At 39.1% G+C, this 9,361-nt stretch overlaps 1 non-coding gene across 1 annotated transcript; it reads left to right on the top strand.

Annotated features, from left to right (window-relative positions):
* Nucleotides 1-9,044: 9,044 nt before the first annotated feature.
* On the top strand, nucleotides 9,045-9,151 carry LOC145038008 (small nucleolar RNA R71). Its single transcript, XR_013679112.1, has one exon. It is a non-coding gene; the product is annotated as a small nucleolar RNA R71 (small nucleolar RNA).
* The last annotated feature ends 210 nt before the right edge of the window (nucleotides 9,152-9,361 follow it).

Raw genomic sequence — 9,361 nt, 5'->3', positions numbered from 1 at the left:
TGAGTATTGGATTCAACCCGCGCTCATTGGAATCACTTCATGGGTTTTATCACGAGTGATCATGAGACGATAATATCTTATATTCTTCAAACCTAGAGATATGAGTTGTTACTATGAGTTGATAGTACATTGATTACACGAAACGCATTGGTAACTCGATGTTATAAAACGTGTCTTTGTGTATGATTCAACAAGTAGTAGAACAAGCCATATGAGTCGAAGTTTATCCATTCCTTTTACCTTCGGGATAAAAGCGATATCTGTGGGCCCCTCGATGATTTGATGATGACAAATGGAAGTGCTCGGCCGGGCCAGAACTGATTTGATTTGTTCAATTAGTCAGTCGTCATAAATCGGAAATCAGGAAACAACAAATGGACAAAGAGAATGATTATAATCCATGTCTCAGTCTATATGATATCTAGAATGGAGGAATATATGATCCCTTATCTAATGTACAAGTCATTAACAAGATCAGAGTTCATCTACAAGGTCAGAGTTCGACAAAAGCTTTTGAGAGCTACGATTGCCAGTTGGTTCCTGAAGTCATACGCAATAATAGTTTTAGACTTATCCAAGTGGGAGACTATTGGATTAATGTCTAAGTCCATAACTATAATTGGTAAGACTCGACCCGACCCGGCATGGTCCATTTGGGTTGCATGGCATCATGCACTTGGATAGACTAAAATGAGAGAAATAACACTTAAGGTTTGTTAATATATTATAAGTTCTAATATATTAATAAGGTTATTTAATTAGTATTGATCAAGAATTAATTTGGAATTAATTAAGTGATCAAAAGAAGACTAATTAAATATATGGGTTGATTGTGTAAATCATTCATTCTTATATATGTGGGCTTGTGATCCAAGATTCCTTATGTTGGACTAAGTCCATGGGGTGACCCATGGATAATCCATGGAGCATAAGGAATGGGTAAAGTCATAAGTTACATGGTGTAACCCTAATAGCCACCATATAAAAGAAACCCATGGCTCAAGAAATCGATACACTATGTGTATGTATGAGGGCTAGACGATTTCATGAAGTGTTCTAAGTTCTCTCTAAGTTATTCCAAGTGCTTATGGTGTTGTGTGAACCATTTGAGGTGTCACACTTGGGGCACTAGGCACTCAAGCTTCATGAAGACAAGCACTATCAAAGAGGTATGTATTCTATCTTGTTATATCCATTATTTTGTATGCTAGATTAGGATAATACCTTGGATGTTCATATTTGCATGTATAATAGAGAAAACATAGATCCAAGGTATTTAGGGTTGCATGTACACTTAGGAGTGTTAGAATGCTCATAACCCAACAAGAATTTCCTAATACATGATGACTGCTAGCCTAGGGTTTTCCTTATATGAAATTGTAATCATTACCGTAGTTATCTGGTGTAGGCATCACGGTTGTACATAATTAAGATCTTATAGCCTGAGAATGTTTGATTTAGCCTTGTGTTATGTTCTTGTTTGATTAGGAGCTTAGGGTAGGATTGAATATCGAAAGTCTATACGGTCCAGCGTTATGTATGGCTAGCGTACACTAGTGTTGCACAGTAGGTGGAAGTTTCGTGGGTGGGTTGGTTGATGTGTGTAAAACTCACTTAGTTTTAAACCTACTTTAATTATCAAATAACAAACAAAAGGCAGTGAACCTATCAATTGTGGTATAGCTAAATAAGCAGGGTATCGAACACAGGGAACGGCAAATTAAATTAAAAACTAATTTTATCTAAGTTGATTAAGAAATAGGGGTTTTTCTCTAGGTTTACAAGACTAGAAACTTACTAACTATAACTAATTTATGACTAGAAAATAACGACTTAACTAGATTCAATAATTGGAAAGGAACTTTTGTTTAGTTCAACTTGGTTAACTCTATGGTTGATTTCAAGGTAATGGTGCAATGGATTAATTCTTTTGTTGGTTACCGATTCAAGTGGTTAGGTTCATGTTCACTACCCTAATCCTTAGCAAATAAACTAACTCAAATAGTGGCCAATTGTCTAATTTAATTATATTTACTAGATTAATTATTCGGGTTAAGTTAGACTTGCAATAGCTAATTAGTTTATTATTCTTAATTAACCTCTTGTTTGATGGTCATCTTACAAGCTTGCACATGAATTTACTCAATTTTCTTATTAATTCTAGTTTCATATTCATTAATCCTAGACATATAGTATAGTGGTCACATATCATATGAGGTTGATAATCAATAGATGTTCATGCTAATCAATTATCTTCCTATTAACAGAAAATTAATTATTATTCACACACAAGGTTCTTTAGCAAGCTAAAATAACAAAAATTCACCAACTTGGAATTAATCCTACCAATCAATCAAACCATATTGTCAACTTTGTATCCCCAAACAGAAGTCTAAAGGTTTTAGTTCATAATTAAAGTAAATAACAACAAACAAACAAAGTCAAGTTGCTTAATCATATTGATAAAACAAAAGAATAAGTAGAATGATGAAATTGTGCCTTAATTACTCCCCGGAATTGAATTCTAGCTTTCTTTGTCGACTTCTAGGGTTTTTCTGGCTTCTCAATCGCAGCAAAACACTTCTGAATCTTCCCCCAACTCCCCTTAATCGATCTGTGGAGTTATCTTTAAATAAGCGAATCGACTCGTCGAGTCAAGTGGTGACTCGTCGAGTCCCTCTCACATTCCCCGCATTGCGATAACTATCATGAATTCCGAGTCATTATCTTTCTGATTCCTCGACCGAACTCGTCGAGTAGGCTATCTGACTCGACGAGTGGATGCCATTTTTAGGGATTTTCTTCTTCATTCCACTCTCGAGCTCCTAACCGCTTCTCCTGCTTCCTTTTGCTTCCGAGCTTCATCTTTGGACTGAAAAACATAATTTAACACTTTTAAGTACCTTTTGTCCATAATATGCGATAATTTAGCTAATATATGAATAAAAAAACTATACTTAATACACACTAAATATGCACATATCAAAATACCCCACACTTGTCTTTTGCTTGCCCCCAAGCAAAACTGAATTTTAACACATTAGAATTATGTATGACAACTCCAATCTAACCCAACCATTATGCCAAGACCGCAATGCATGCATTTTTGTCTAAAATTTTTCCTAAAGAACCCCCCATACTCCAAATACTCACAATCCTCTTAAACATTCGCCCACTCACCCTAAACTATGCTCATTTTATGCAACCCTCCGAATCCATCCTCAGAAAACATCTTTACCCTCAAGGTATTTTTAATTGAGCAACCCAAGCATACATATTCTAGACTTACAACTTTTCGATACCACTATGGAGCTCTTTGGAATTCTTCACTTCTTTGACATTTGATCTTTAATTTCTTTGAATTCACCACCTTGTTGTTTGATTTTTGGTATCTTCAACTTTTTGAATTTCTTCAAAATTTTTGATCTTTTAACTTCATACTTAACTTTGATGCTCCAAAAATTCTTCAAACTTTTCTTGTAATTCTCTCTCCTTTTTTTTTAACATGTAACTTACTTTTTTTCACTCAAATCCCTACATGCTTAAGCAGGGGCGCTCAATCTCAACCTTTATTGGCTAACGCTAAAAATTTTCCTGGATACATTTCAGGTTTAGGCTGCTAAACATATTGCATCCCTCAGGCAGAGCAAGGTCGTGTTTTTGTCCCATGATTTCACCGGAATAAGGAAGCCACAAATGCACTAGAACGTATATAGGCTCAACTAAACATTTGGGTTTTCATGCAATCATCAAATATAATACTAGCATGATCCCTAATTGCTTTACCAAAATTCTCTAATTAAGTCCTAAATAATACTTTTGGTATGCAAATTTTTTAAAATTGACTATAAAATTGACTATTATGTAACCAACCCCCTAACCCACACTTATGTGATGCAATGCCCTCATTGCATATTATGCATAAAAACATAAAAAAAACTAAAGAGGGAATTGGAACAAACTCCCCTGGGATAGCAGTGGATAGTTTGATCACTTTCATTTAAGCTCCAACTTCAATTAACTTTAGACATGGTAACATCTCATCCATGCCTTGGGTGTCTCGTGTCGTGTGGGTCGCTCCAAATACGTGGAAATCAGTGTAAGATCTTTAAGAATGGATATGGAAGAATAAGTGAGCAAGTGGTACACTTAGCATCATCCAATCAGCAGTCCATCGGTATAAAAAATGAATGACTCGTCGAGTCATATGGTGGACTCGTCGAGTACCAGCGCGCCTTCTCAACATATGTGGAAATACAAGGTGACTCGTCGAGTCAGTTAAGTGCACTCGACGAGTAGGCCACTAAACGAAAATATTGGCATTTTGCAACTGTCTCAGCCTCTAAAAACTTCTCTAACTCTTCCTCACGTTTGGACTCAATTGCTCATACCCCTAGGGACCGGACTCGACACTTTGACGTTAACGTTCCGCTTCCTTGACTCACTTTCACTTGTTATAACACCCGTTCGCTATAACACTAAACGCTTCCTAAGCAAGCAATCCTAATCCAATCCTGAAAAATAACTAATACATACAATCATTAAACACAATAAAGTCTTGAACAAGTCATACACACCAAATAAGAATAAAAACAAAACAAAAAAATAAAAATTGTTTGATTAAAACACAAATCAATCTTCTTCCTCATCATCATCATCGACGGCTCCACTTCCCCCTGCATCACTTCTTCTCGCACCAATCACCTCATCCCAAGATGGAATAAATGGGTAATTTCCACCATCAATATGTGGGATATTGAAGTGGTCAAAAAGTCGGATATGAGATTGGTTGCTAAAATTCAACCCCTGCACCATTTGATTCTGTATCCGCCTCATCTCCACATTGTACCAATCCATTGGTATGTCTTCATTCTCAACTGGAATCACCGGCGGCTCATCCTCCACATCCCGCTCTCTTCTTGATCTTACCCTCCTTCCCGGTGCTTCGGGACCAACAACGGGGTCATCATTCAGGATGGCATAATGGCCACCTCCATAATCTTCAATAATCCTCGCTCTTCGGAAAAGAATGGGATTAAACGGAGGTGTAGGGATCAATGTCATGAAGTTCCATGCACCGCGGTTCATCAACCCGAATGAGTTAGCCAACCGGGTGACAAACATCCCACCATTAATTCGGGAGGTTTTGCGATCTTTGACCGCACCCTCCGAAAGATATGAAGCTAAACACCAAGGAATGTTGCAAAAGACGTCGGGTGTAATTATGCTCCATAAATAAAAGACATCGAGGTTGGAAACCTTGTCATCATCTTTTCTTTGATTGATGGTGGATGAAATAAGGCGGTGTATGAGGCGGTGTGTTGGGGATCGGATGCTCCCTTCCTGTGCAGACTTTGGGATATAAACTTTGTTACCAATAGTATTCCACCAGTCCATACTAGTTCCTCCCTCGGGAAACACCATATGGGTTTGTGCCAAAAAGGCCCGAAAGATGGGTGTTGAAACCAAGGGTTGATCGTAGATCCCTAATCGACAGGCAAGATCCACCACAGAGCATTGACGAAACTCGCCCCCAAGAAAAAAACTAAAGCTGGCCGGGTGATAAACATCCACTCCCCCGGTGAAAGATACCGTGGAGAAAAACTCCAAACAAAGCTCCAAATAAACCGGCTCTTGAATACGGAAGACCCGGCTCCACCCGTCACAGACCATTGTTTCGCCTTCATGGTAAAACTCCTTCAAAAGGTAAGGAGCTAATTCCTCCTCGTATCGAACATTTTGCAGCCACTCCCAATCTATCCTGTTTGGCACATAAACCTCCTTCTTCTGGATATCAGCCAGCTTCTTCTTCCATTTCTCGCATTGTCGAAGCGGACTCAATTTGTGGGAAGTTTAGCCATGGAAACTCCCCTTGATTGCCCCTGGAACTTTGTCCCCTTCTGAACATGATTTCTGCAAAACAAAGACACAAAACCCAGAAAACACAAAATATAATTAAAAAAAAATTTCTGCCATATGTCACTCGACTGGACTCGTCGAGTCTAGGCCCGACTCGGCGAGTCGCGCAAACTACACGAGTCAGTCGACGGGTCGATGCAAATTAGACCATAAAACCTGGAAATTTTGTCAAGGGTTTTGTCTAAGCACTTAGTATTAATGTATTAAGGCCAAAATAAGCATTCAAAACAACATAATTCATGAAAAATCAAAACCCTACAAATTTAGTACTTTTCAAAAACGGGTTTTTCATGCAATTACTACCATAGATGGCCTTATAATCATGTTCTTAACAGAAAACAAGAAGAAATTTGTTACCTTTTGAGATTGGGCTTGAGAAATTTGAAAGAACTTGAAGAAGAATGATGAATGCTTGAGAGAGAGAGAGAGAGAGAGAGAGAGAGAGAGAGAATGACGGCACCCGACGAGTATGGTTGTGAAAACTGATTCTTAGGGTTAAAACCCTAGTTACCCAATGTAAAAGTAATTTCAAAATTATTTTTTTTCTGTAAATAATACCGACTCGTAGAGTCGTGGTCAGACTCAGCGAGTCTGGTCGCGAATTTATTGTTTTTTTCTGAAATCCATATGGACTCGTCGAGTAGTGGTCAACTCGGCGAGTCGCTTAAAAAAAATGCATAATTTTCAAAATTTTGCTATTTATTGTAAATCATTTCACCCCACACTTAGCCTATGCGCACTCTCAAGCAGACATGTCCGATGATTTGGAAGATTAAGATTCAAAAAACGAAGGGAAAATAAATAAAAAAAACTAAAAAGTAAAAGAAAGCAAACTCTATATAACGGGTTGCCTCCCGCCAAGCGCTTCTTTTTAAGGAGTCATTAGGTAGACTCCTTCCCATCTACGTTTCGTCATCTCCGAGCATCGGGAACGCACGCCTAACTTTTTGTGATTTGTACTTGGTCTTGTAAGCGTGGATCTTTTTCTTGTAAGCCCTTTTCAATGCATCTCTTTTCTTTTTGACAGCCTCATCCTCAACTGCTTGGGCTTCCCTTTTTCTCTTTTTCTTCTTTACCCCCTTCTTCTTCACCTTCTCTTGAACCTCCTTCTCTTTAATTTTAATTACTTCACATTTCATGATGGTCTGTGCTTTAGGTTTAGTAGTGAATAGGTGATCAGCTTCCTCCCTCCTTTCCTTTAACTCTTCTTCCTTTCCAGTGCTTAACCCATCCTGGAAATGAAACGTATCAAGACATGCTACATCGGCGTATTGAACTTTCCTTCCCTTTCCTCCTTCTGCTGTTTGTTCTTCTAAAGAATCATGTATATTATTGAAATCCAAGGTATGTGAAGAACTAGTAACAGGCAGATCTAAGTCGGCTAAGTGTTTGCCCAAATCGACTGGACTCGTCGAGTCTATTAAAGTGCCTCGGCGAGTCGGAACAAATTCCATAAATTCTTGGGTTTTCTCTGAGTGGGCTCCTTCCAGTAGCTTTTCTAATTCATCCAAGTCCTTGTTAACATCTCCTTCTTCTTCAGAGTGTATCACAAACTTGCTTGGATCCTCTTTTAGTAAACATGCAAGCTCTTTTTCTAATATCTCATCATCCAATTGGATCATTGAGACTTCTTCAATCTTTTCCTCTTCTTGCTTGATTTCTGGAATAGCTTTAAACATCACAGCCTCATCACCCACCCTTAATGTCAATATAGACTCACATATATCAATTAAAGCACACGCGGTGTTCAAGAAGGATCTCCCCAAAATAATTGGAATTTCGGGGTCTTCTTCCATATCAACTACCACGAAGTCTACTGGGAAAATAAACTTGTCAACTTTTATAAGGAGATCTTCACAAACGCCTTGTGGATGAATTATTGTCTTGTCCGCCAAATGGATCTTCATATTCACCGGTTTTGGTTCTGGTAAATTCAACTTCTTCTAGAATGAAAAAGGCATCATATTGATGCTTGCCCCCGAGTCAGCTAATGCTCAGGTAGCTCACTCATCAATACTTCTACGACTTCAGCCAAATCCTTCCTAGCAGCAAAAAGGCCCTTAAGCAAGTTGAAGTATTTAGGCGTTTGAAGTATTGTTTCCACAAATGGCACATTAACTTGTAGAGCATTAACATGATTCATGAAGGTTCTGTATGCTTCTACTTTTTCTGCAGGCATGGCTTTGATTGGGTATGGCAACGGAGGCTTATAAGGTTTCGAAGAACTAATAGGTGTTTCGATTTCGCATGGACTCGTCGAGTCCAATGGAGTGACTCAGCGAGTCGGGTCAGGTTTTGCAGGCTCCGATTCTTCTACCTTTTCTTCCTTCTTCTTGGAGATCCTTAGTGCTTCTATAAATTTTCCTTCACTGCTGGAGGTTATTACGCTTACGTTCTCCATTCTTGGATTGGGTTCGGTGTTGCTCGGAAGTTGGCCCGGTCTTCTTTCATTCACTTGATGTGCAAGTTGTCCCAGCTGTTTCTCAATGTTAAGAATGGATGCTTGCTGATTCCTCAACATGTTTCTGGTTTCTTGCATTGCTACATCATGATCATTGTGTCTTTTCTCGGACGTGGTTATGAATCTTGTGAGCATATCTTCTAAATTGGCCTTCTTTTCCGTCGCCGGCTCTTCCTTTTGATAGAATCCCCTCTCCCTCTGTTTGTATTTCTCCTCCTTAGCCTTTTTATATTCTTCGTATGGGAGCCATTCCTTCTTCGGTTTCCTCCAATCTTCATCGTATCTATCGCCACTGGAATAAAATACTTGAGCCTTTTTATTTCCATTTTCGTCTCGATCATAATCCTTGGTGAGGTGGGGGCTGCCACAATTTTCGCATCCTACCCTAATAGCATGGATTGTTTGATCCATTTTCGTCATTCTTCAGTCTAGGCTATCGAGTTTAGCTATTACCGCCGCCATGCTATCGTTCACCGAGTTCACTGCTCCACGACTCACTTCATTCCTTGGATTGTGGTATTCTCTAGAATGCTTGGAGAATTCTTCAATTAATTCCTTCATTTCCGGAGGTGGCTTTCTGGTGAACGGGTCTTGTGAATCGAGTAGTTGCCTCGTGGTGACATTAACTCCATCATAAAAGATGGAGACCTCTTGTTGGCTATTAAGGTCATGGTGTGGGCAATTTCTAAATAGGCTCTTGTACCTTTCCCAAGCTTCATAAAGAGATTCTCCGGGATGTTGCTCGAAGTTGGCAATGGCTTTCTTTAGCTTGGCTATCTTGGAAGGTGGGCAAAAATGGTCTATGAACTCTTCTTGGCCCATGTGGTGACTGATCCGGGAGGGAGTGACTTTAACCAATCTTTTGCAGCTCCTTTAAATGTGACAGGAAGCATGCGAAGAAGCTGGATCTCGCGAGGCACATTGGGTACATTGAAGTAATCTGCCACATCATTTACTTCATCCAAGTGCTTATAGGCATCT

This window comes from Lactuca saligna, chromosome 3 (assembly GCF_052625555.1).
Source record: "Lactuca saligna cultivar CGN05327 chromosome 3, ASM5262555v1, whole genome shotgun sequence".
In the NCBI taxonomy this organism is placed as follows: Eukaryota; Viridiplantae; Streptophyta; class Magnoliopsida; order Asterales; family Asteraceae; genus Lactuca; species Lactuca saligna.
Note: the sequence above shows the minus strand (reverse complement) of the source record. Positions and strands in the feature narration are given on the sequence as shown.